This window comes from Geotrypetes seraphini, chromosome 10, assembly GCF_902459505.1.
Source record: "Geotrypetes seraphini chromosome 10, aGeoSer1.1, whole genome shotgun sequence".
NCBI classification, from domain to species: Eukaryota; Metazoa; Chordata; class Amphibia; order Gymnophiona; family Dermophiidae; genus Geotrypetes; species Geotrypetes seraphini.
The window spans coordinates 121,787,994-121,812,999 of NC_047093.1; the positions used below are offsets into that span (position 1 = coordinate 121,787,994).

General features: G+C 43.2%; 1 protein-coding gene across 4 annotated transcripts in view; it reads right to left on the bottom strand.

The window, feature by feature from the left end:
* Positions 1-8,944, bottom strand: part of LOC117368213 (sodium-dependent neutral amino acid transporter B(0)AT2-like) — a 31,212-nt gene extending 22,268 nt beyond the window's left edge. The window contains exon 1 of one of the 4 annotated variants that reach the window (XM_033961624.1): positions 8,735-8,944. The gene's annotated coding sequence lies outside the window, so the exon portion shown is untranslated. Of the gene's footprint in view, positions 1-85; positions 282-719; positions 1,024-8,734 lie in introns of those variants that run through there. The other 3 variants (XM_033961622.1, XM_033961623.1, XM_033961626.1) reach the window with 3 other exon arrangements.
* Between the last annotated feature and the right edge of the window lie 16,062 nt (positions 8,945-25,006).

Consider the following 25,006-nt stretch of genomic DNA (forward strand, 5'->3'; position numbering starts at 1 on the left):
CACCCTATCCTGCCCTAGAACTCAGATCCCTTCCCCTCCTCCCTCTTGACTATATGCCATTCCAGTCCTGAGACCTAACGCTTACTCTTCATGTGATGAGTGGCCAGACCAGCCTGCTTGCTTAATTCTGCAGTTCTCCATTTTGCAGAGATGGAGAAATCAGCTCTAAGTGTAGGAGGAAGCCAAGGTTTCTTCTCTGCTGACTGACTACGTGGCTCCTTCCCACAAAGCCAATGAGACTGCGCCTGGCAGTGTAAGGGCAGTCTGCTCACATGACTCCTCCTGGGTCCAGCCTTGTAATAATGTCCATGAAGCAGAGAGTGAGAAATAGGGGCATCTGTGGGCACAGGCAGAAGGTGGAAAGGAGCTTGATGTGGGGTCCAGACTGCCACATGCAACCCTTCGCTCCCTCCTTTCCCATTTCCCTGTTTCTGTGTAGGTGTCCTGTGTCCCTTCTTCAGATATCAGTATGTGCTGTCTCCCCTTCCTTCCTGTCTCAGAGGTCACTATCTTTTCTGGGTGCCCTCTGTCTCTCTGCTTCCTTCCTGTCTCTGTCTCTCAGTGTCCTTTGTTTCACTCCCTTCTTCTTATCTCAAAGCCCCCATCTCTCTCCCTGCCTTCTTTGTCCTCCCTGTCTCTCTCCCTCCTTCATTTGCAGCAGCCTTTAAGCTCTCTCTCTCTCTAAAGTGACTCTGCAAGCATTGCTGAAAAGATCTTACCCCTGAAGTCCAGGCTGCAGCTCCTCCAGCCCCAGAGATGTCCGGGCATTGCAAGGAGCCCGCTCTAAGACATGTGCCCTAGGAAATCCAGTTGGCAGATTGCATCAGCCGACTGGGGCGGATCTGTCCGACTTGCACCACCTCCTGTTCTACTACACCCACTTTTCAAATGACTTGGGCATCATGTGATGTGGAAGTTTTTGTTGTGCCTGGGGATCCAGACAGGTTCAGGTACTAGCTGTCCCCAGAGGAATGGGGATGCCTTTGCTTCTTTTCCTGCAGGAGGGTAAAAGGAGATCCCTGCTCTTTTGTCCCTGCAGGAGGGGGGCACTGGGGGTGCTGAAAAGTTCCCAGCCCAAGAAGAAAATGATGTAGAACCATGAAACTGACAAGTTATTCCACATGTTTCTTGATACTTTGTTTCACTGAGGCAAATGCATCTAGTAAACGGGCACAAGTATAGGACAATCAAGCCTTTGTGACATCACTGATGAGGATGGCTCTTAGGCACTGGTGGAATGAGGCATTATGACATCACAATATGAAAGGCTGTTGAAAAGTTCTCAGCCCAACCAAGAAGAGAATGATCTGGAGCCACAAAACTGACAAGTCATTCCACACTTTTCTTGATACTTTGTTTCAATGAGGCAAATGCATCTAGTAAATGAGCACAAGTATAGGACAATCAAGCCATTGTGACATCACCAATGAAGTTGGCTCAAGCCATTGTGACATCACCGATGAAGCTGGCTCTTAGGCATTGGTGGAATGAGGCATTATGACATCACAATAGTAGGGGCTGCTGAAAATTTCTCAGCCCAACCAAGAAGAGAATGATGTGGAGCCACGAAACTTACAAGTTGTTCCACACTTTTCTTGATACTTTTCGTTTCAATGATATGAAATTAAATTAAATGTAATGGGTCAAGAAATGTGTAGAATAACTTGTAAGTTTCATGGCTCCACATCATTCTCTTCTTGGTTGGGCTGAAACTTTTTATCATCCCCTCGTACATTGCTCCTTAGGTATTTGGGGAGCTGGCCGAATGTGGAAATGTTATAGCCTGAGTTCCTCAACTGGAAGCATGAGAACAGGATGGACTGGGTCAGGATCCTGGATTTTCACCAATACCTAGATCATTTGATAAGTCAGAAAAAGCTCTTTGATGGAATTGGAGAAAGTTTGTTAAGAAGTTAGAAATTTGTATTATTGTTAAGATTCTATGCAAATCATTGTGTTGGTTTCCATATGTTTACTCTAAAATGCTAATAAATGAAAAAGAAAAGAAAAAGCCCTTTAGTCAAGCTGCCAACCTTTCACAGATGGGCATCACAGGCTTTGAGCAGATAAAGAGCTGTTTCTCTAACAATATGGGGACATCTGCTGCCTCTCTGCAACTGGACACCACTGCTTTATTCATAGAGCAGGAGTGTCAGACTCCAAGTCTGTAAAAGAAACCAGGGAGCAGCTCAGTTCTAGCCAGACCTTAAAGAAGAGCCCAGGCCAATAAGCTGGGACATGGGCTCCAACATTTTAGAATGGTTGAGGATACAAACGCCGTGCAGATGACTCCTGTCTGGACATAAATTAAAGCCTAACAAAAGTGGCAAGTACTTATAGGAAATCTTTAATCCAGCCTAAAAATCTCCAATCTTACATCTGATATACATGCGATCTTAGTATATCTCTCATGAATTCAAAAGACGCCTCAGCCCCACCACTCCTCTGCTGTAATAGTTTGCACTGCGGGAAGCATAATGTGGTGCTTCATCATTGGCTGTCTATTGTTATTATCCTTTTTAACTGTTTTATAAAACTTTTTAACTGTTAAATATAAATAGTATTAATAAGTGTCTTCAATATTTGAAATTTTAAAGTATAATAAATACTTATCTCAGTCCCCCAGGATGAAGCGTTACAGATTATACGTGAGACACTTCAGGATAGGAATCCCCATCGCGTATCCATGGAATTCCTCATGCATTTGGCCTCTTGGGTCATCAAAAAGAATTATTTCCAGTACCAACAGCAGTTTTTTCAGCAGATCCAAGGGGTGGCGATGGGTGCCACTTTGGCTCCCTCAGTCGCCTCCCTCTACATGGCAAGATTTGAGGAAATTTGGGTTTATGCTTCTGTATGGCAATCCCATATTTGTTTTTGGGGTCGGTTTTTGGATGACATCTTTCTAATTTGGCAAAATACTAGACAAGAATTAGATCTCTTTATACAACATTTAAATTCCGTGGACCCCAATATAAAGTTCACTATGACATGCCATCAAACTTAGGACGAGTACGAAGAACCACCTTGTCATGATGAAATAACAAAATCCCTAGATAAGGCAAGGCTCTTCTAAATTGTAAATTGCATTGAACTCCTTCTGGAGCATAATAGCAAGCTATATATACTAATGTAATGTATTACGAGGGGCCACTGAAAAATTCTCAGCCCAACCAACAAAGTTGGGGGCAATTTCCATCGAGGACTATACACTTTGTCCAGTGATATTCCATTTCTTTTGTTCCATCGGAAAAATATGGAACAAAATAAGAATTGGTCTCCAGAAAATTTCATTTGCCAAATTATTATCAGTGCTTAATACAGTTGCAATAAAATCCAGTGTATGATCTTGCTCATGTATAATATAAGTAGCAACTAGACATAATGGTGTTTGTGCCCTGAACAGGTCTCTATTACACACCAGCAGGGGGACCTCCAGACCTTTCTTCCTTTGTCACTGCAAGTCCTAGATGTCACTTAGTTTTCAACGTCAGGCACCGGTAAAATTAGTCACAGCTCAAGATCCTGTATGCCCTGTGAGAAGATGCCTAGTCTCTGTGTTCAGACATATATTAAAGGCATTACAAAGCTGGGCTCATGTTTCCAGTTGTGATGAGCTCCCAGGCAGGTTGGAATTGCTGAGGAGAAAACACAGGAGCAGACCAAACAGAATCCAAATATCCAAGTCTTTATTTCAAAAACTCCCAGGAACAGAAGACATGCTCAATGTTTATTTATTTTATTTATTTAGATTTTTATCCCGTCCTCCCAGTAGCTCAGAACGGTCTACAAGTGAACATATACAATGGAGAGTAATTAGACATATAAGAAGTACAATAGGTTTAAATGTTTGGACATACAAGACTGTGTAGTAATTTAAATACAGGGAGTATACAGCAAATTAAGAGTAGAGTTTAAGTATAAGTAGTTTAGTTTAAGTACAAGTTAATTGAGTTTAGATACAATTTGTCAGAGTGAAATTTAGGGAGAAGATAGACAGGGGAGAGAGGTGGGGCTTAAGGGGGGGAGTAGACTGAGGGTGATCTTTAGTTGAAGAGGAGGGTCTTTACCATTTTACGGAATGTTAATAATGAGTTCTGTTGTCTGAGTTGAGGGGGGAGTTGGTTCCAGAGATGTGGAATGAAGTGGCTGTAGGATCGTTTGCGGGCAGTTTCTGGGAGGAGGGACCTTCCGGGGGGAGTGCATAGGCGTATCTCCGATTTTGAGCGGAGGGTGCGAGTGGGGGTGTAGATGGGAAGCTTGGATTTTATGTAGGAGGGGGTGGTGGAGTAAATTATCTTGTGGGCTATTGCCAGGGCCTTGAAAGCACAGCGCTGGCTAATTGGGAGCCAGTGTTCAGCACAGAGTGCTGGGGAGATGGGATCATGGTAGTTGAAGTTGTGTAGGAGGCGGATAGCTGCATTTTGGACCCGTTGGAGGCGTTTGAGATTATTTTTGGTTAGTCCATTAAATAGGGAGTTACAGTAATCAATGTGTCTGTGTTTCGCCTAAGTGGCTGCATCAGGGCAAACCAGCTGGTGAAATGCACACTCACAACATCAAAGTTAATTTTCAGGGACCCATGAACTTGCAGCTTTGGTGTTGTGAATGTGCATTTCACCATCTGATTTGCCCACAATGCAACCACATAAGGAAAATGTGGCCACGTCAGGCACATCTGATCCTGGGAGTTTTTGAAATAAAGATTTGGATATTTGGATTATGTTTGGTTTGCTTTGTTGTTTTTTCCTCACAGTGGATCTAGTGGAACAGTTGCCTTCTTGTTTTCTTACCCCTAAATTGACACTTCTGGAGCTGCAGAAGAGTTAGGAGAAAACACGTGGCTCTTTTAGAGGTGTCCTGTGGTGCTGTTCACTTTCCTTGACTTTCATCTCGAGCTATTCTCAACCCCCTCCAATCAGGCTTTCACCCTCTCCATTTTATGAAAACTGCCCTTGCTAAAAGTCTCATCCTTCTTGATCTATCTGTGGTATTTGTCACTGTAGATCACCTCCTACTCATCAATACGATGTCCTTACTTGGATTCCAGGGCTCTGCTATCTAATGATTTTCTTCCTATCTTTCCCATCGCACCTTTAGCATATGCTCTGTAGAATCTTTCTCCATTGCCATTCTGCTATCAATTGGCATACCGCAGGGCTCTGTCCTGTGATCTCTTCTTTTCTCCATCTACACTTCCTCCCTTGGCACTCTAATCTTCTACCACAGCTTCCAGTACTATTTCTATGCTGATGACTTGCAAATTTACCTCTGTACGCCCGAAATTTATATGGGAATCCAGGCTTGAGTCTAAGCCTGCCTGACTGACATTGAGAACATAAGAATTGCCGCTTCTGGGTCAAACCAGAGGTCCATCGTGCCCAGCAGTCCGCTAACGCGGCAGCCCTTAGGTCAAAGACCAGTTGCCCTAACTGAGACTAGCCTTATCTGCATACGTTCTGATTCAGCAGGAACTTGTTTAACTTAGTCTTGAATCCTTGGAGGGTGTTTTCCCCTATGACAGCCTCCGGAAGAGCCAGTTTTCTACCACTCTCTGAGTGAAGAAGAACTTCCTTACGTTTGTACGGAATCTATCCCCTTTTAACTTTAGAGAGTGCCCTCTCGTTCTTTCTACCTTGGAGAGGGTGAACAACCTGTCTTTATCTACTAAGTCTATTCCCTTCATTATCTTGAATTTTTCAATCATGTCCCCTCTCAGTCTCCTCCTCCTTGTCGCCATCTATAATTAAACATGGCCAAGACTGAACTCCTTATCTTTCCTCCTAAACCTGCCTCTCCCCTTCCTCTATTTTGGCGGATAATGCTCTCATCCTCCCTGTCTGCAACCTCAGGGTCATCTTTCACTTATCTCTTTCCTTCTCTTTGTATATCCAACAGATTGCCAAAACTTGCCACTTCTTTCTACATAACATTGCTAAAATCTGAACTTTCCTTTCTGAGCATGCTGCCAAGATCCTCATCCACACTTTCATCATCTCTCGTCTAGATTACTGCAATTCGCTTCTCACAGGTCTTCCGCTAAGCCATCTTTCTCCCCTTCAATCTGTTCAGAATTCTGCCGCATACCTCTTATTCTGCCAAGTGTCATTATGCTCACATTTCCCCTCTCCTCAAGTCTCTTCATTGGCTCCCTGTCTACTACTGCATACAGTTCAAACTCCTCTTACTAAACTACAAGTGTATTCACTCTGCAGCTCCTCAATATCTCTCCTCTCTCATCTCTCCCTATACTCTGTCCTGGGAACTCCCTTCAACAGGCGAGTCTCTTGTCTGTACCCCTCTCCTCTACTGCCAACTCCCGACTCCGTCCCTTACAGTTTACAGTTTATTTTAAAACTCTTATAAAACCTTCTAAGCGCTGTACAAATTAAATAGGGGTATAGAGCATACATAGAATTGTACATTAATACAAATATAATATTCAATGGGTACAAAAAGACTTACATAATATTCAATGGACAATGACTAATGAGGGAAAAAAAAGGGAAGAACTACAATGCTGTAAAGAAAGTTCACATTAAAGGGAAGGACAAAAAGAAGGGGACTTACCCGGATAAAAATATAATTTTAAGAGAATGGCTGAAAATATGATGAAATGCCTGATTGGTAAGATTCATATACTGTATGCCTAAACAAACTTGCCTGATTCAGTATGTCTAGCTCTGTCTCTGATGCTATTCAAATCCAGGCTGAAAGCCCACTTTTCAAAGCTGCATTTAAGTTCTAACCCTACCAACTTCTAAACCACCATATTTCTTTGACATTCCCTATGTAGTCCTCTACTCTTTCTATCTTTTAATTCCTTTGTATTTCCCTATATGAGCAGCAGATACTGATTCACCATTTTTGTTCAGTGTGCCTTTCATAATTAGATTTAGAAAATGACACAGTGACAGAATTCATCACCATTCCCATCCCCGTGGATAGCCGCGGGAAACCATCCTGTGTCATTCTTGAGTGTCTATCTCAACCTCAGTCCTTCTACACCAGCATGCTTCAATGCAAGGCTTGAGGGTCAGTGGCTGTGCCCAGTCATACTCATTCTTCCCTCTCTCCTTAAAGAATGACATGAGGATGGTTTCCCACATGTTTATCCGTGGAGACAGTGACAAATTCTGTCACCATATCATTATCTAATTAGATTGTAAGCTCTTTTGAGCAGGGGGCCGCCTCTTGTGTGTTTAATGTACAGTGTTGCGTGCGTCTGGTAATGCTACAGAAATAATAAATAGTAGTAGTAGAGTAGACTCAAGAGGTGAGCTATGCTAAGAGCCACCATAGTTAGTTTGGCCTAGGGAAAAAGCATAGGAAGGGTAAGCCAAGGGAAATAATCAGGCTCGAGGAATGGGCATCAACATGGAAAATGAGATTCAACATGGATAAGTGTAAAGTGATGCATGTCGGTGACAAAAATCTCATGCACGAATACAGGATGTCCGAGGTGGTACTTGGAGAGACCTCCCAGGAAAGAGACTTGGGAGTTATGATCGACAAGTCGATGAAGCCATCTGCGCAATGTGCGGTGGCGGTGAAAAGGGCAAACAGAATGCTAGGAATGATAAAGAAAGGGATCATGAACAGATCAGAGAAGGTTATCATGCCGCTGTACCGGGCTATGGTGCGCCCTCACCTGGAGTACTGCGTCCAGCACTGGTCACCGTACATGAAGAAGGACACAGTACTACTCGAAAGGGTCCAGAGAAGAGCAACTAGGATGGTTAAGGGGCTGGAGGAGTTGCTGTACAGTGAAAGTTTAGAGAAACTGGGCCTTTTCTCACTCGAACAGAGGAGATTGAGAGGAGACATGATTGAAACATTCAAGGTACTGAAGGGAATATACTTAGTAGATAAGGACAGGTTGTTCACCCTCTCCAAGCTAGGGAGAATGAGAGGGCACTCTCTACAATTGAAAGGGGATAGATTCCATACGAATGTAAGAAAGTTCTTCTTCACCCAGAGAGTGGTAGAAAACTGGAACACTCTTCCGGAGTCTGTCATAGGGGAAAACACCCTCCAGGGATTTAAGACAAAGTTAGACAAGTTCCTGCTGAACCGGAACGTACTCAGGTAGGGCTAGTCTCAATTAGGGTGCTGGTCTTTGACCAGAGGGCTGTCGCGTGAGCAGACTGCTGGGCACGATGGACCACTGGTCTGACCCAGCAGCTCAATTCGTATGTTCTTAGCATTTTTAATCATTGTAAACCGCATAGAACTTCACGGTCCTGTGGTATATAAACTGTTATTATTATTATTAGACAGCAAGTTCTGGGATGGTGATCTAAGACTTCTATGAGTGACTTAAGGAGTCAGCTGTTAGGAGAAGTAGGACGGCTTGTGATACATAAAATCTATAAATTAATATTAAAATTAAGAAAGCAATACCATTAAAATAGAAAATGGAAGAATATGAAGAGGAAAAATTATAATAGACTGCAGTTACATGGTGTTTTTCTATCTCTGGATTAATGAAACATTAATAAGGCAGCTGCAGTGTGATAACTTGAAACTATCACAGAAACACTGTGATGTCAGATAGGAGAATCTTAGACTTCATGAAAGGCAGAAGCTGGCAGGAATCCAACTTGGGACTTCCATGACATAGTGGGAGAAGTGTGATGCTTCCTGGCATCTGATAAATATTTTGTTTCAGACATTCTCTGCTCCAAACATATTATTTAAGGATGAATAGCTTCCTCTTCTGTTTATAGATTACCAGGGTCACAGGATGACAAATGACGATTCAACTCTGGGATGCAAGCCACTGTTTTTCCAGAATCCAGGATTCTGAGCTGTTTGCCTGTAAAGAAAAAGCTTTTGAAAAGCAAAGACTGATGAGTGAGGCAAAAGGAGAAAAGGCAGAAAACATGACACAGATGGAAGCTCCGGGGAAGAAAATGGGAATAAAGAAAGTGCTTCCTTGAAAGGAATGGGATGAAGTGGGTTTTTCTGGTACAGGAATGAGGGTAGAGATAGAGGTCTCCTGGGAAGAAAATTGAGGTAGATGGGGTCTTCTGGGAAAGAAATTGAAATAGAGATGGGGGCTCCTGGGAAGAGGAATGACAAGATAGCAAAACAAGTTTGAGATGAGGAAAGGTAAGGATCTTAGCATAGATAAGGACTAAGGCTGTTAGACATATGAGTAAACTATCTTTGGATTTGACCCTTAGTTTGTTTATTAAAATTTTCTGGCTGGCTTTTGATAGACAGACCTCAAAGTGGTTAGTATAACGTCCACTGTTCAAATGGTCAGAAAGGGAACTGCCTTTGAGAAATATGGACACATTGAAGCAAAAATAAGCGCTGTAACCTGCATCCCATCTCTGCCCATGTTACTCCCTGTGCAAAGCCACCCTAGATAAAATGAGTGATTGGCTATGTGAAAATATGCTCTCGCTCAGTATCTCCAAAACTTACTGTCTTCTCTTTCCTTGGAAAGACAATATTCAACTTGCAGCCCCTATCTCTATTAACAGCATACCTATTGTCTCTGTCGATTCAGTCAAAATCTTAGGAATAATAATTGACAGTAGATAGATATTCTCACACATGGGTGACGTCACCGACGGAGACCTGGTACGGACACTTGAAAAGTGAATCGCAACTTTAAGTTTAGAAAGTTCGTGATCAGCCCACACCATGCATGCGTGAGTACCTTCCAGCCCAGCATAGGTGCGCGGTCCCTTCTGTTAAGATAAGCCAGGTGGGTGGATAGGTTGTGAGAATATTTTCCTGCTGTCCATGGATAACACCTGTTATGTTAAATAACTGTGCTTTATCCCAGGATAAGCAAGCAGCATATTCTCACACATGGGTGACCTCCAAGCTAACTAGAAAGAGATGGAGGGAGAGTTGGCCTTTAAGAAAATAAATTTTGCAATACTGACTGACCGAAATGCTCATCCCTTCTGGAAAAAGTTTCCAGACAGTAATGTGAAGTGAATGTATGAACTGAGGACCAGGTAGCAGCTTTACAGATTTCCTTAACAGGAGTGGATCTGAGAGCAACAGAAGATACCATAGCTCAAAAAATCAGAAATCATTTTTTTCTCTTTTTCTATCACCCTACCCTCCCTTATGTACTTTCCCTATATGTCTCTCCAGACTTTTAATACAATGTAAATTCTCCCCTTAATTCCTTATGTTTCCAATTTTGTCGCATTTGTCTTAAGTTGAGTTTGTTTTATTTATTGTAGTAATAATTTTAACAATGTTATTTTATCAAAATGTAAATCGCTTTGAATCCAGATAAAGCGATTAATCAAATTTTTATTAAACTTGAAACTTGAAACATGACTCTCCAGAGGCAGTCCAGTCTGAGTGTAGCAGAAGAGTTATTTTGGAAACAGGATGCCCCAACTTGTTAGGATCAAATGAGAGGAACAGTTGGGGAGATATTCTATGTGGCTTTGCCCTGTCGATATAATAGGCCAAACCACGTTTACAGTCCAGAGTGTGTAGCGCAGTTTCTCCAGTATGAGAGTGTGGCTTGGGGAAAAAAACTGGGGGAACAATTGACTGATTGAGATGAAACTCCGTATCAACTTTCGGTAGAAACTTTGGACACGTTCAGAGAACCACTTTATCATGGTGAAAAACTGTGAAGGGTGGATCTGCGACCAACACGTGTAGCTCATTGACCCTCCTGGCAGAAGTGAGCAAGATAAGGAAAACAACTTTCCAGGTGAGAAACTTGAGAGAGCTGTGGCCATTGGTTTAAATGGAAGCTTCATTAACCTGGAAAGAACTACATTAAGGTCCCAGACAACAGAAGGTTCGAGACCCCCATTTTCCCCCAAAAAAGAGGAAATATGGTTGACTCGAATATAAATCGGATGGCTTAATATCCAAATGTCCTGCCCTTCCAGGTTCTGCACTCAGCCCCCCTCCCTCTCTGCCCTGCACTCAGTCCCATTCCCAATCCTTACCAGGCTGTGAACCAAGCCCCCCCCTGCCAGGCTCTGAACACTGTCCCACCTTCCTTCCCTGTACCCACTTCCCCCTAATAGAGCCAACCTCATCAGTGATGTCACAATGGCTTGATTGTCCCGTACTCCCATCTGCCCTCTAACCCAACCAGCAGATTAACCATTCCCCTTAACTTAAACCACCTAGAGGTAGGCCGGGACAGGAATGAAGGTTGGAATGAAGAGCTCCTTGATTCTGTGTAAGCAGAGTAGGAAACATTAGAAGAGGTGTGGGCTCCCTGGTGCTGAGCTGAAGTAGAAGGGAGAACCAATGCTGTCTGGGCCACCGAGGAGCTATGAGTATCTTGGTGGCTGATTCCTGCTTGAGTTTGAACAAAGTTTTCAAGGTGAGAGGAGTGGGAGGAAACGCATAGAGAAACATTTGTGTCCAATCCAGAATAAATGTATTTGCTTCCAGACGGTGAGGAGAGTAAAGTATGGAGCAGAACTGAGGAGTGCCCCATTGTGTGAAGACAGACTGAAGAGCTGTCGAACTGAGTGTCCATTCGTGTGGCTGAAGAATTCTGCTCGCCCTGTATGTAGACTGCCCTCAGGAAAAGGTTGTGGGTGGTCGCCCAAAGCCAAATCTTTTGAGCCTCTTGACATAGAGGACAAGAGCCTGTACCTCCTTGCTTGTTTATGTAGTCCATTGCTATTTGATTGTCTGTGCGAAGGAGGACTTGATCGTTCAGTGTGCACTTATAAATGCGTACACACTTGTAAGTACGTACTTACAAGTGCGTACTTATAAGTAGGTGCATTGGAGCCTATTTGTTGCAAGCTGGGGAGAGATTGTGTTTTCCCAGAGTCAATACAGCCCGTTTTGAAAGAAAGGGGGGATGGAGAGAGAACATAAGCAATGCCTCCGCTGGGTCAGACCTGAGGTCCATCATGCCCAGCAGTCCGCTCATGCGGCGGCCCAACAGGTCCAGGACCTGCGCAGTAATCCTCTATCTGTACCCCTCTATCCCCTTTTCCAGCAGGAAATTGTCCAATCCTTTCTTAAACCCCAGTACCGTACTCTGCCCTATTACGTCCTCTGGAAGTGGATTCCAGGTGTCCACCACACGTTGGTTAAAGAACTTCCTAGCATTAGAGAAAAAGTTCGATTCATGGAGGGACAGAGAGAGATGAGGAATGGAATGAGGTCTGGGGGAGATGAAGCATGCAGGAGGCAGAAAGAAAGATTGGATGCACAGTCAGAAGGAAGTGCAACCAGAGACTCATGAAATCAGCAGACAACAAAGGTAGGAAAAATGATGTTATTTTTAATTTAGTGATCAAAATGTGTCAGTTTTGAGAATTTATATCTGCTGTCTATATTTTGCATTATATTTGTCTATTTTTCTATAGTTACTAAGATGACATTGCATATTTTAAAGTCATCTGCCTTAACATCTTTGAAAAAACAACAACTCATAAATGATAATTAACATTTTCTCTGCGTATAGTGTGCTTTGTGGGTTTTTAAAAAAAATTTATGGTAACCATTATGAATTAATAAGATATTGCGTGTACATGAAAAATGAATGGAAGAAATTGGGGCGGGGTTGGGTGGGGCTAGGATGGGGTTGGGGGCAGGGTTAGGGGCGGGACTAAAATTAACAGATGTCCCGTTTTGATGAAAAAAAATAAATGGTCAGGTTAAATATATATCATAGGACAATCTCTAATTTGTTGTATTTTTTTGCTGGTAACCTTTCTTCTGACTCTTCCTGGCTGATAGCACACAGGTGGTTGACAGAAAAAGGTCAAAGCTTTAGGCCTCTCACTTCCTATTAACATTCTATGAACTTCCTGTATCTCAAGAGTCTCCTCTGGCTGGGACAAAGGCCATTCTTTGCTCCCAGAGGCAAAGTGTCCTGAAAGAATGCATCAGGGCAGGGGTTTCCTCTATACAAATTAACTCATGATTGCTTATCGGTCACTAGAAGCCAGACATACTATGCACCTTGTCCTTTAGTACATCTGGGTTTACTACTCAGCACATCTGGAGTGATGCCACCTTCGCAGGTCCCCCTCACTGAATACCCAAGTGCTGGGCAATTCTGGTAGAAAGCTGGGTACATTGCTACTGCTGCCACCCTTATGACTCTCGCTCACCGAATATACAGATCCTGACACTCAGCACACACACAGGATGTTGTGCACTATGATTTCTGGGAGCCCAAGAGACTGGGCTCCTGTTTTCACACCTGCAATATGCTCCCTGCGCTCTTTCCCGCCTCCGGCTGAGCTGTTTCCTGCTGTTGCTCTCTTCCTTCATTGTTTGCACTGCTGTGTATATTTCAGCCTTGCTGTTTTTTCCTGTCTAGTCCTCTACAGCTGCTGGTAAGGCAGAGCCCCAAGGTCACGGAGCAAAGCTCTTCAGGTAGGGTATGACCAGTCCCCAGGGGCAGCCGGAGGAGACTGTACCTTGAATAAATCCAGAATCAAAAGCCTAGTTTAAAGACATTCAGAGTGCCTAAGCTTTCTGTGTCTCAAAGGCACATGAATTACTCTTTCTCCCTTAAAGCAACCAGGGTGTCAAATGTAATGGCCCACCATGCCTGCAGTACTAGTCTAGGCATGATTTTTTCCCTCTCTCTCTGGATTCTCTACATCTACTACTGACTAGCAATGACTGGCATTTAACTTTTTATTTATATCACTTTTGACATAATAACATGATAAATCTTGAAGAATTCCAGAGTAGAGAAATCAAAATAGAAAATTACCATATATACTCGAAAATAAGTTGATTCGAATATAAGTCGAGACCCCCAATTTCCCCCAAAAAGGAGGAAAAATGGTTGACTCAAATAGAAATCGGATGGCTTAATATTCAAGTGTCCTGCCCTTCCAGGTTCTGCACTCAGCCCCCCTCCCTCTCTGCCCTGCACTCAGTCCCATTCCTTACCAGGCTGTGAACCAAGCCCCCCTCCCTGCCAGGCTATGAACACTGTCCCACCTTCCTTCCCTGTACCCTCTTCCCCCTAATAGAGCCAACCTCATCAGTGATGTCGCAATGGCTTGATTGTCCCGTACTCCCCTCTGCCCTCTAACCCAACCAGCAGATTAACCATTCCCCTTAACTTAAACCACCTAGTGGTAGGCCGGGACAGGAGGGATCCCTCCCATTTCCTGCCTCGGCCGACACTAATAATTACCACCCTCCCTCCTTTCCCCTTTGCTTACCTGTTCCCTGGTGGTCCAGCATATATCCCACGCTGTAATCCTCCCGATGATTGTAAATGTAGTAGCCAGTGGCGCACCTGGGCCAGCATGCAGCAGCAAGCTTTTCATTCTGCCGGCCGGTCCTGCACTGCTCCTTGATAGGCTGCTGTGAGAACCGCGAATCCCGCGAGAACTTGTGGCAGCCTATCAAGGAGCGGTGCAGGGCTAGCTGGCAGCACAAGCTCGCTACTGCATGCCAGCTCAGGTGCACCACTGGCTACTACATTTACAATCTTCAAGAGGATTTCAGTGCGGGATACACACTGGACCACCAGGGGACAGGTACATGAGGGAGGGAAGGAGGGAGGGTGATAATTATTAGTGTTGGTCAGGGCAGGAGACGGGAAGGATCCCTCCTGTCACGGCCTAAGGCATGCCTTCAGGAAGTCCAGGAGGGTTTCAGGTGGTCACTGTGGGATGACCTGAATATAAACCGGGACCCCAAAATCCCAGTTTATATTCGAGTATATACGGTAACACAAACACACACACACACACACACAGAGTTAAACACCACAACCCATCCATCCAAAATTAGAAAATAAAGAAATGTAGAAAAGACAATATCAGATAGAGAGAAAACAAAACAAAGATCTAAAAGCAGTGACTACTATACAATATTTTAAAACAAGAATTCTTTAAAGGGAAACATAAGAACATAAGCAGTGCCTCTGCTGGGTCAGACTAGAGGTCCATCATGTCCAGCAGTCCGCTCAAGCGGCGACCCATCAGGTCCAGGACCTGCATATTAATCCTCTATCTATACTCTTCAATCCCCTTTTCTTTCAGGAAAACATCTAATCCTTTCTTGAAACCCAATACCGTACTCTGTCCTACCATGCCCTCTGGAAGCGCATTCTGGGTGAAGAAGAACTTCCTAGTATTGGTTCTGAATCTGTCTCCTCTTAATTTATCCGAATGCCCTCTCATTCTTGTAGTCTTCGAAAGTTTGAAGAATCTGAACCTCTCCACTTTCTCTATGCCCTTCATTTTCTTGTAAGTCTCTATCATGTCCCCTCTAAGCCTCTGCTTTTCCAGGGAAAAAAGCCCCAGTTTTTCCAATCTTTCAGCATATGAAAGGTTTTCCATACCTTTTATCAATCTCGTCGCTCTTTTCTGAACCCTCTCGAGTATTGCCATATACTTCTTAAGGTACGGCAACCAATATTGGACACAGTATTCCAGATGCGGGCGCACCATCGCCCGATACAACGGCAGGATAACTTCTTTCGTTCTGGATGTAATACCTTTCTTGATAATACCTAGCATTCTGTTCGCCTTCTTAGAGGCCATTGCGCACTGTGCCAACGGTTTCATTGTCTTGTCTACCCCCAAGTCCTTCTCTAGGCTACCTTCTCCCATTACCAGCCCTCCCATCGTGTAGTTGTACCTCGGATTTCTGTTTCCTACATGCAAGACTTTACATTTCTCTACATTGAACTTCATCTGCCATCTCATTGCCACTCCCCTAGTTTGTTCAGGTCCCTTTGTAAATCTTTGCAGTCCTTTTTAGTCCTAGCCCCATTAAATAGTTTGGTTTTGTCTGCGAATTTTATTACTTCGCACTTCGTCCCTGTTTCTAGATCATTTATAAATACATTGAATAGCAGCAGTCCAAGCACTGACCCCTGCAGCACACCACTTGTGACCAGTGCTCCCTCTAAGCGGGCGGGTGTTGTGAGCAAACTTTTTTCGCTGTGAGCTAAAAATATCGGGCGCCAGCAAGTTATGAGCCAACTCGCCCGATTCTCCTCTCGCCGCTCTGCCATCTGCCGTACGCCGTGCGCTGTGACGAGAAACTTGTGCGCTGCGATGTAATATTTTGTGCGCCAGCGCACGCCAGCGCAGCTTAGCGGGAACACTGCTTGTGACCCTCCTTCAGTCCGAGTAGTGGCCCTTCACTCCTACCCTCTGCTTCCTACCCGCCAACCAATTCCTGATCCATCTGTGTACGTCTCCTTCCAACCCATGGTTCTTCAGTTTCCGAAGTAGGCGTTCATGGGGTACCTTGTCAAAGGCTTTTTGGAAGTCTAAGTATACGATGTCTATGGGGTCCCCTTTGTCCCTCCATTTGTTAATTCCTTCGAAGAAATGCAATAAGTTTGTCAGGCATGATCTTCCCTTGCAGAAGCCATGTTGGCTTGTTGTCATAAGTTTATTCCTTTCTAGATGCTCCTCGATGCTATCTTTTATCAGTGCTTCCGCCATTTTCCCCGGAATCGAGGTCAGTTTCCCGGGTCACCTTTTGATCCCTTTTTAAAGATGGGCATAACTTTGGCTATTTTCAAATCCTCCGGGATCACGCCTGTTTTCAGGGATAGATTACAGACTTGCTGTAGTAGTTCCTCTAGTTCCTCCTTTAGTTCTTTCAGTACCCTAGGGTGGAATCCGTCCGGGCCCGGTGATTTGTCAGTTTTTAATTTTTCTATCTGCCTGTGTACGTCTTCAAGGCTTACTTCCATGGATGTTCATTTTTCTGCCTGGTCTCCTTTGAAGATTTGTTCAGGTTCCGGTATGTTGGATGTGTCCTTTTTTGTAAATACTGACGAAAAGAACATGTTTAGTCTTTCCACAATCCAACAATGTAAGCAAAAAGCACTATCATATCAGTTAAATTAACAAACAAAATACCAAATTACCCTTTTATTATCAAAAACATTCCAGAGTTGTTAGGGGAGGGGGGGGGTCATAAAAATATACCTATTACTCTGAAATTTCATAACACATAATAAGATGTTACCTCCTATCCCATGACTCTAATTTCCTCAGAAGTCTTTCATGAGATACATTGTTCAATGCCTTTTGAAAATATAGATACACAATATCAACTGTCTCACCTTTATCTACAGTAGATTGGTGAGGCAAGATTTCCCCTGACTAAATCCATGTTGACTCTGTCTCATTAATTCATGCTTATGTATATGCTCTGCCATTTTGTTCTGTATAATAGAGTAGTCGCTACCATTTTATCTGGCATCAATGTCAGACTCACTGATCTAATTTCCCAGATCATCATGTTACATCAGTGAAACAAGCCAAATGCTAAAGACCAGAATCAACCTACACAGATCTCATATTAAGAATTGCAATACCAAGCAGGATGTCACCTCTGTCGGACAACCCTTTGGAAAACTGACCACTGCACCAATGATTTTATGGTGAGAATGCTAAAAGCAACTTTAAAACAATCCAAGAATGTAAAACTGGGGCTCTATGGATGACTTCACCTACATGTGAGAATATGCTGCCTGCTTGTCCTGGGATAAAAGTTTTTACTATGTGATTTTGCTTCCAGTGCAATCTTCGTTTCAAGATCTCTTTTTACCTTCTTTATCTGTGCCTGCATTTGATTTGCCATTCTGTGCTGTTTCTTAATATTTTCAGTTTGATCCTTCTTCCACTTTCTGAAAGATCATCTTTTAGCTCTAATAGGTTCCTTCACCTCACTCATTAACCACATCTGCTGCCATTTGGTCTTCCTTCCTCCTTTTTTAATACATGTGTTCCTTTTTGATGAAACACTATGCTCTGGACTTGTTGATAACTACAATCCTGCAAGTCTGCAATGTATGATATATCATTGTTAACTCCTAATGACGGCATAATATTGCCAAAATGGGGATCCATGCTTGGTTTTTGGGAAATTCAATATAAGTTCTGTGAAGACATATCCTCTGGCCAAGAATTGTCTTATTTATCCCTTGGCAAAGAGTCATCTAATTTACCCTACTATGTTTTGTTGTTTTGTATCCAAAGAAATAGCCACCTGCCTCTTAGTTAAGAATGATCTACGTCTCTCTTTAAAGGCCCTGGAGATATCAGGAAATACAACAATAGAGGCCCCCAGAAACTCACAGAAATTAATTTAAATAACATTCTTATTGTGTAAATCTTATTTTCAGTCATATGTATCCAGCAGAACCCCAAGCTTAGAAACTTTTGTCACCAATTCTTGTAATCATCTGGATACATCTAGGTTGTCCTGGGAGACATTGGAAATTAGGACCATCCTCAGCCTGAACTTCATTAATTCATCTCCCTTAGCTGTGAAATGGTAAAAAGTTCCCTCCATCACCAAAACCTTCTATGTCAAGGTGAATAGGAGGATCAAAGCATAGAATGAAATATTCTGCTCAACCAGTGGTCTGATTAGTTATGTGATGGTTTAATTTGATAGGCTGTGATGTAATAAGGATATAGATACCAGGCAATGATTGCAAAGTGGCCCTTAAATATTATTTTTTAGGGTGAAAGGGAGAGGTTCTTGTATACCAGTGCTCTACTCATCCATTTCCAAAGCCCCCAACAAGTTCTCTTATTTACCAAAAAAGTCACTATTTTTCACAGACACCGATAGAAAGGCATTCCATCTGTTAAGTACCAATATCTGTCTTATTGTTCCCTCTATAATTCCCCCACCTGAGCAGTGTATTGATACACCTTCTTGTCCAGTTTGTCTGTCTTGACCAGACTGTAAGCTCTTTAGAGCAGGGACTGCCTCTTCTATATTTTGGTGTACAGCGCTGCATATATCTAGTAGCACTACAGAAATGATTAGTAGTAGTAGGTGTTGCTTGTGTGTGGTGCTGTTTGTGAGAAGAACAGGAGAAGAAGACGCTGGCCACCATGCTGAAATGTCAGCCAAGACTGGGAAATGTGCTTTGTGAGCAGGGAAAATGCAGTCTATGAATAGCTGGACTTATGTTCTTTGCCTGCTGCTGTTTCCGTCAACAACCCAAGACCTTGAGAAGAACACAATTTATAGAGAAAGGTGCAGGAAAGGATTTGCACAGCTCAGACCCTTTCTGTAAATGTTCTCCATTTCCTGTTGACTAAAATATACCACTCAGTACTAGCGATACAAACTGCAACCAAGGTTAATCATGAAGGGCAGAGAAAGCTGGCAAACCACAGATCTTCCTTTGGTGGGGTACTAGAAAACAAGTTGTTGCTTCCAGCGCCTCATCCCAAACCAGCAAAGTGATGGACATATCCAGGCTGACTGCAATACTCTTTAAACAGCTGAAATTACTGAAAATACATTTTTTAAAAATTGGCTAAAGTATTTCCTACCCATTCCCATAAGTGAAAGATTGGAATTCCCTGGGCCCAATGCCAGTCAATGGGCCCAATACTACAGAGAGAAGAAGAGTTCCTGGTACTGCACTGGGCACTTAAGGGACCTTGACATGAACAATTCCAGTCAGGCTCTAATATGTTATATTATATACCAAGCTTCTATTCCACATTGGTCTTAACAGTTCCATACGGATAACAATAATTTCAATAAAGCAGGATCAACAAAGACTTTCTGTGAGTTACAATACAACATTCAACACAATCTCCTCTCATTTTTACACAAATGACATTCTACTCCTGTATCCTGTCTCCTTTCTCCAGATTTTAGATCATTACAAGCATGTCTAAATTCAATGGCATTTTGGTTCCATAATAACAAATTGGTTTTGAATCGAGTGAAAACTACTGCCTGTTGGATAACGGGTTGTTCTATTTGCCCTGAAATCACTTTAACACTTTGACTTTCCAGTCACTACAGTTGAAAGCTTCTGATATCTTGGGGGTGATAATAGTGTTGAGGAGAGTATATCCTGGAGCAGAACTGAGGCAGTTTGTGGTTGTGGGGAGACGCAAAGAGATTTATCTGAGGTGTTCTCCACTGAGAAAAAATGTGATGGAGAGGCAAGAAATTGAGTGTTCATTCGTGAGGTTGCAGAAGACGACTCAATTTGTCCGCCAGACAGTTTTTCTCTCCTTGAATGTAGACTACTTTCAAGAAGGTGTTGTGATGGATCGCTCAGTCCCACACCCTTTGAGCTTCTTGACAAAGAGAGAGAGATCCTGTTCCTCCCTGCTTGCTGATTGTCTGTCCGAATAAAGACTACCTGGTCGTGAAGATGTTGAAAAGCTTTGAGAGCACTGAAGATCACTCTGAGTTCCAACAGATTGATATGACACTGATGATCTGTGCTGGACCAGTGGCCTTGAGCACGGAGACTGTCGAGATAAGCCTCCCAAGCGTAGGTCGAGGAATCTGTCATGAGGACCTTCTGATGAGGGGGGTGTGAAACAGTAAACCTCTGGAGAGATTGGAAGAGAGCATCCACCAGTGGAGAGACTGTCTCAATGAAGAAATGACTGTAATGTGTTGAGAGAGTGGGTCGCAAGCCTTCGCCCACTGAGATGCCAGGGTCCACTGAGGAATTCTGAGGTGAAGTCTGGAAAAAGGAGTCACGTGAACGGTCGAGGCCATGTGACAGAGTAATACCATCATGTGTCTCGCTGAGAGTAGAGAAAGGGAAGACACTTTGTGGCAAAGCTGAAGAAGAGCATCCAGACGTTGCTGAGGAAGGAATGCTCTGAGACACCATACAATAAGTACATCCATAGTGGACAATAAAAGGGTTTCAACCCCATGGCCTTTTCTAAACCCATATTGATGTTTATCGGACCAATTATTCTTCTCAACAAATTATTCTAACTCTTCCAATACTACTCATTCTATATATTAAATGTCATTCTTTTTTGCTGTTTCTATGATCAAGATCATTAGATCTAAAGAATATTTGTTCAGAATTGAACACCATTGATTAAGAAAATCTGAATCTAAAAACAAAAGTTCTTTCATAATTCTTAGTCCCTTAGGGATCTTAACACAACAAAATTGTAAAATGGTCCATTCACTGCTAGTGCTGCCTGCCTCCCACTTCAATTCTGAAGACGAATCCTCCAGTGAACATGGCGGCTCTCCAAGCCCATTTCCCTACCACCCTTGTCAATCATCTTAGCCCTTACACTCCGTCCTATTAACACTATAATCCTCTCCTGCCATTTACCCTTTCCCTTGGTTCTATAATCCCCCATTTCCAATTCCTCCATCTCCACTGACTATATAAATCCATACTGCCACCAACCCTACTATCAACCACTGTAACCCATTTGCCTTTATCCCTCCCAAATAGCCCTGTACTCTCCTGGTGCCATTCATTCATCCTCCCCTTGCTCTATAATGCCTTCCTCCACATCACCCTGTATTTTCCTACAGTTCCTCAACCTCTCTGGGTCCTATTATATGTGTTCTACTCCATTCATTCTCATCAGCTAAGTAATCCTCTGCTTCTCCTGCCCCCACTGTTGGCCTTGTAGCTCCTGCCTTGCCCTCCCCTCTGTTCATTGGCCTTTAATCCTCTAGTGACCTTCATACCTTCTTTTCAATGGTTCTTTAATCCCCACCTGCTCCCAAACACCCCCTCTGTAAACTTTGTAATCCACACCTCAACCCTTGTCCCCCTTTGTCCTGAAGTACTCAAATCTTCCTGGCTTTCTTCCATTCCAATAGACAAAGAAAGAATACATTTTTTTTCTTCTGGAACCTCTGGCCTCCACTGAAGGGGATTTTTGATTAGAAGACCTTTAGCCTCACCCAGCCTGCAGCAGCCAGTATCTCTCCCAGCTTTTACTGTCTGAGAAATCAGTCAGAGGAATGACAGAGGAAGCTGAGTGGAAATGAGAGGGAGGATGAGAGCAAGATCATAATGAGAGATTCTGGTAAGTGGGACTTATGCTCCCTTAAAATGTGCTAATAATAAGGTCAAACAATTCAGAAACTGAGCCAGGGAAATTCAGGCAACAATTTAAGAGAGTCCCACAATCAGTCATAAGGAGAACAGATCAAAGCTATGCTGAGATGCCCCAATAATATAGGCCCCATGTGTATGAGGGTATATTTGAGGTGACTATGGATGTCCATAGCCTTAGAATAATATAAGGCAACAAAAACATGAAGTGGGCATGCAGTAGGAAGGAAGGATGAAGATCAGGATATAATAATGAAAAGAGGAAGGATGAAGAGCAGGAGGTAGGCATGCAATGAGATGGGAATGCAGTGAGGAAAAATGAAGAGCAGGAATGGAGAGTGAATGTGGAAAAGGAGACCCCACTTCTGGTAGCTGCATCTTTCAAACTACAAACACAGCTCTGCCAGTGAAGCTCTACTGCAACTGCCAAGAGCTGCAGCCCTGCAATCTCTAGTGTGTGAGACTTTTTGTTTCGGCACCACAACCCCATCATAAGAACATAACATAAGAAATGCCTCTGTTGGGTCAGACCAGAGGTCAATCATGCCCAGCAGTCCGCTCACGCGGGGGCCCACCAGGTCCAGGACCTGTATAGTAACCCTCTATCTATACCCTTCTATCCCCCTTTTCCTTCAGAAAATTGCCCAAACCCTTCTTGAACTCTAATACCGTAGCTTGTCCTATCACGCTCTCTGGAAGTGCATTCCAGGTGTCCACCACCCGTTGGATGAAGAAGAACTTCCTAGCATTGGTTCTGAATCTGTCCCCTCTTAATTTTTCCGAATGGCCTCTCGTTCTTGTAGTTTTCAAAATTTGAAGAATCTGTCCCTCTCCACTTTCTCTATGCCCTTCAAGATCTTGTAAGTCTCTATCATGTCCCCTTTATCATGAATAGAAGAGAGAATGGCAAACTCTGCTATAGGTGGAGGAAAGGTCACTGAAAGTGCAATATATCCTTAGCTATAAAGTCTAATTATAGGTCTTAGAAACATGATGGCAGATAAATGCCAAATAGCCCATCTAGTCTGCCCATCCGCAGTAACCATTATCTTATCTTTACACTAAATTTCAGCCGTTCTTGCAGTTTACACAGTTCAGTGCCAAACCCATTGGATCTAAGAAAGACTGATTATTATTATTATTATTTTTTTAAATATCAGATGTGACTGATCCTTCTCCATAAGCATAATTGTCCTGTTTCAGTGCCATGCTAGCCCCAGGGAATGTCCTTCTAAAGACTGAAACCTTCTTTGGAACATCAAGCCCAGACAGGCCCTGTGATTTGAGAGTGACCCGAGCTAGCATGGGTCTCAGATTTTATAGCATAATAGGGTAGACTCAGGCCTGGGATTATGTGCCTTCCTTGGGGGATGCTGCTGTTATTGACTCAAGTTCTGGCCAATGATGCAGCTGCATGTTACTGGATGACCAGGATGCCCTTCTAATAACACCATACTCAAGAGTTCCCAAGTTACCCAGCTCCAAGCTAGAGATTTGGAACAGTCCTGGACTTCTGACTACCTTATCCTGGTGTATTATAGGACTAGCAGCACAGATGTCAATGGCACTAGAAATCCCACAATGCTCTGGTTGGTTCAAATGTTGGTTCAAAACCAGGACTGACCAAAATGTCTTCACCAGCGTGTGTAGAGTGCTGCAGACGCTGCTGGAATCGGAAGGTTTCAGGATCTGCAGCCCTTGCCGGACCCGAAGCGAACTCTGGGGGGTTTTAAGTCCGTTGGGGGAGGGGAGGAGGGAGGAGAGCAGCTCCTCTCCCTTCCAGCTCCGTGCTTCTTGGCTTTATCCTTCAGATGGCAAGAGCCGCCGCGGCCGACAGGCTCCACCTGCCGTTCGCATGCGCACTCCTACCTGCGGGTCCCTATAGCGCACGGAAAATGGGAGCACGCAGGTGGGAATGCGCATGCGCGCTTAGGGCTTTATTATATTAGTTGTCTGTGTGGAACACTGTCAAAAGCTTTGCTAAAATCTAAATACATCACATCTAGCGCACTCCCTCTATCCAATTCTCTGGTCACCCAGTCAAAGAAATTGATCATATTTGTCTGACAAGACCTATCTCTAGCGAATCCTTGTTGCCTCTGGGCTGTAATCCACAGGATTCCAGAAACTTCACCATTCTCTGTTTTAAATGTGTTTCCATTAATTTGCTTACCAAAGAAGTCAGACTTATTGGCCTATAATTTCCTACTTCTTCTTTGCTTCCACTTTTGTAGAGAGGGACCACATCTGCCACCACTCCCGACTCTAGAGGTTCATTGAAAAGGTCAGTCAGCGGAGCCACCAGAACTTCCCTAAGTTCCTTCAGTACCCTCAGATGTACACCATCCGGCCCCATTGCTTTGTCTATCTTTATTTTAGTTAGCAACTCATGAACACAGCAAGAATACAATTTAAATTCTACTGCCTACTATTTAAGACTTTATACGGAGACAGTCCAAACTACCTGAATAACCGCCTCATCCACAACACCACAACCAGACATAGGAAAACTCACACCCCATTCTCATACCCCCCAATTAAGGAGGTCAAATGGAAAAAACTATATGATGGCCTCCTGGCCACTCAAGCAGCCAAACTAGACAACCTAATCGCCAATCTACTGATGGCATCCCTCGACTAGAAGACTTTTAGAAAAGAAATAAAGACCATACTCTTCAAGAAAACTCTGAAAAAAGAAATAATACCGCAAGTCTCAAACTCCACCCATTTCTTACTCTTTTTGAAAATTACCATTTTTTTTTTTTTGTAAGTTCTTGTTGTAATACATCTTGGATAATTCTTTTGTAATCCGCCTTGAACTGCAAGGTAATGGCGGAATAGAAATCCCTAATGTAATGTAACTCTCTGAAAATCAATCATGGTCTACCACTCCTCCATCCCTATTCACCTTTGTCTTCAGTGGTCCCGCTCCTGGCACTTCAGCTGTGAACACAGAACAGTAACATTTGTAAAGCAATTCAGCCTTTTCTTTATCAGCTTCTACATATTTCTCCCCTTCACCTTTGAGTCTCACAATGACACTTTTGCACTTCTTCCTATCACTAATATATCTAAAAAATGTCTTGTCTCCCTGTTTTACCTTGTCAGCTATTTATTCTTCCATTTGCATCTTTACTTTCCTAACTACACGACCAGCTTCTCTTAACTTTTCCAGATATTTTTGCCTGTCTTCCTCTTTCTGTGATCTTT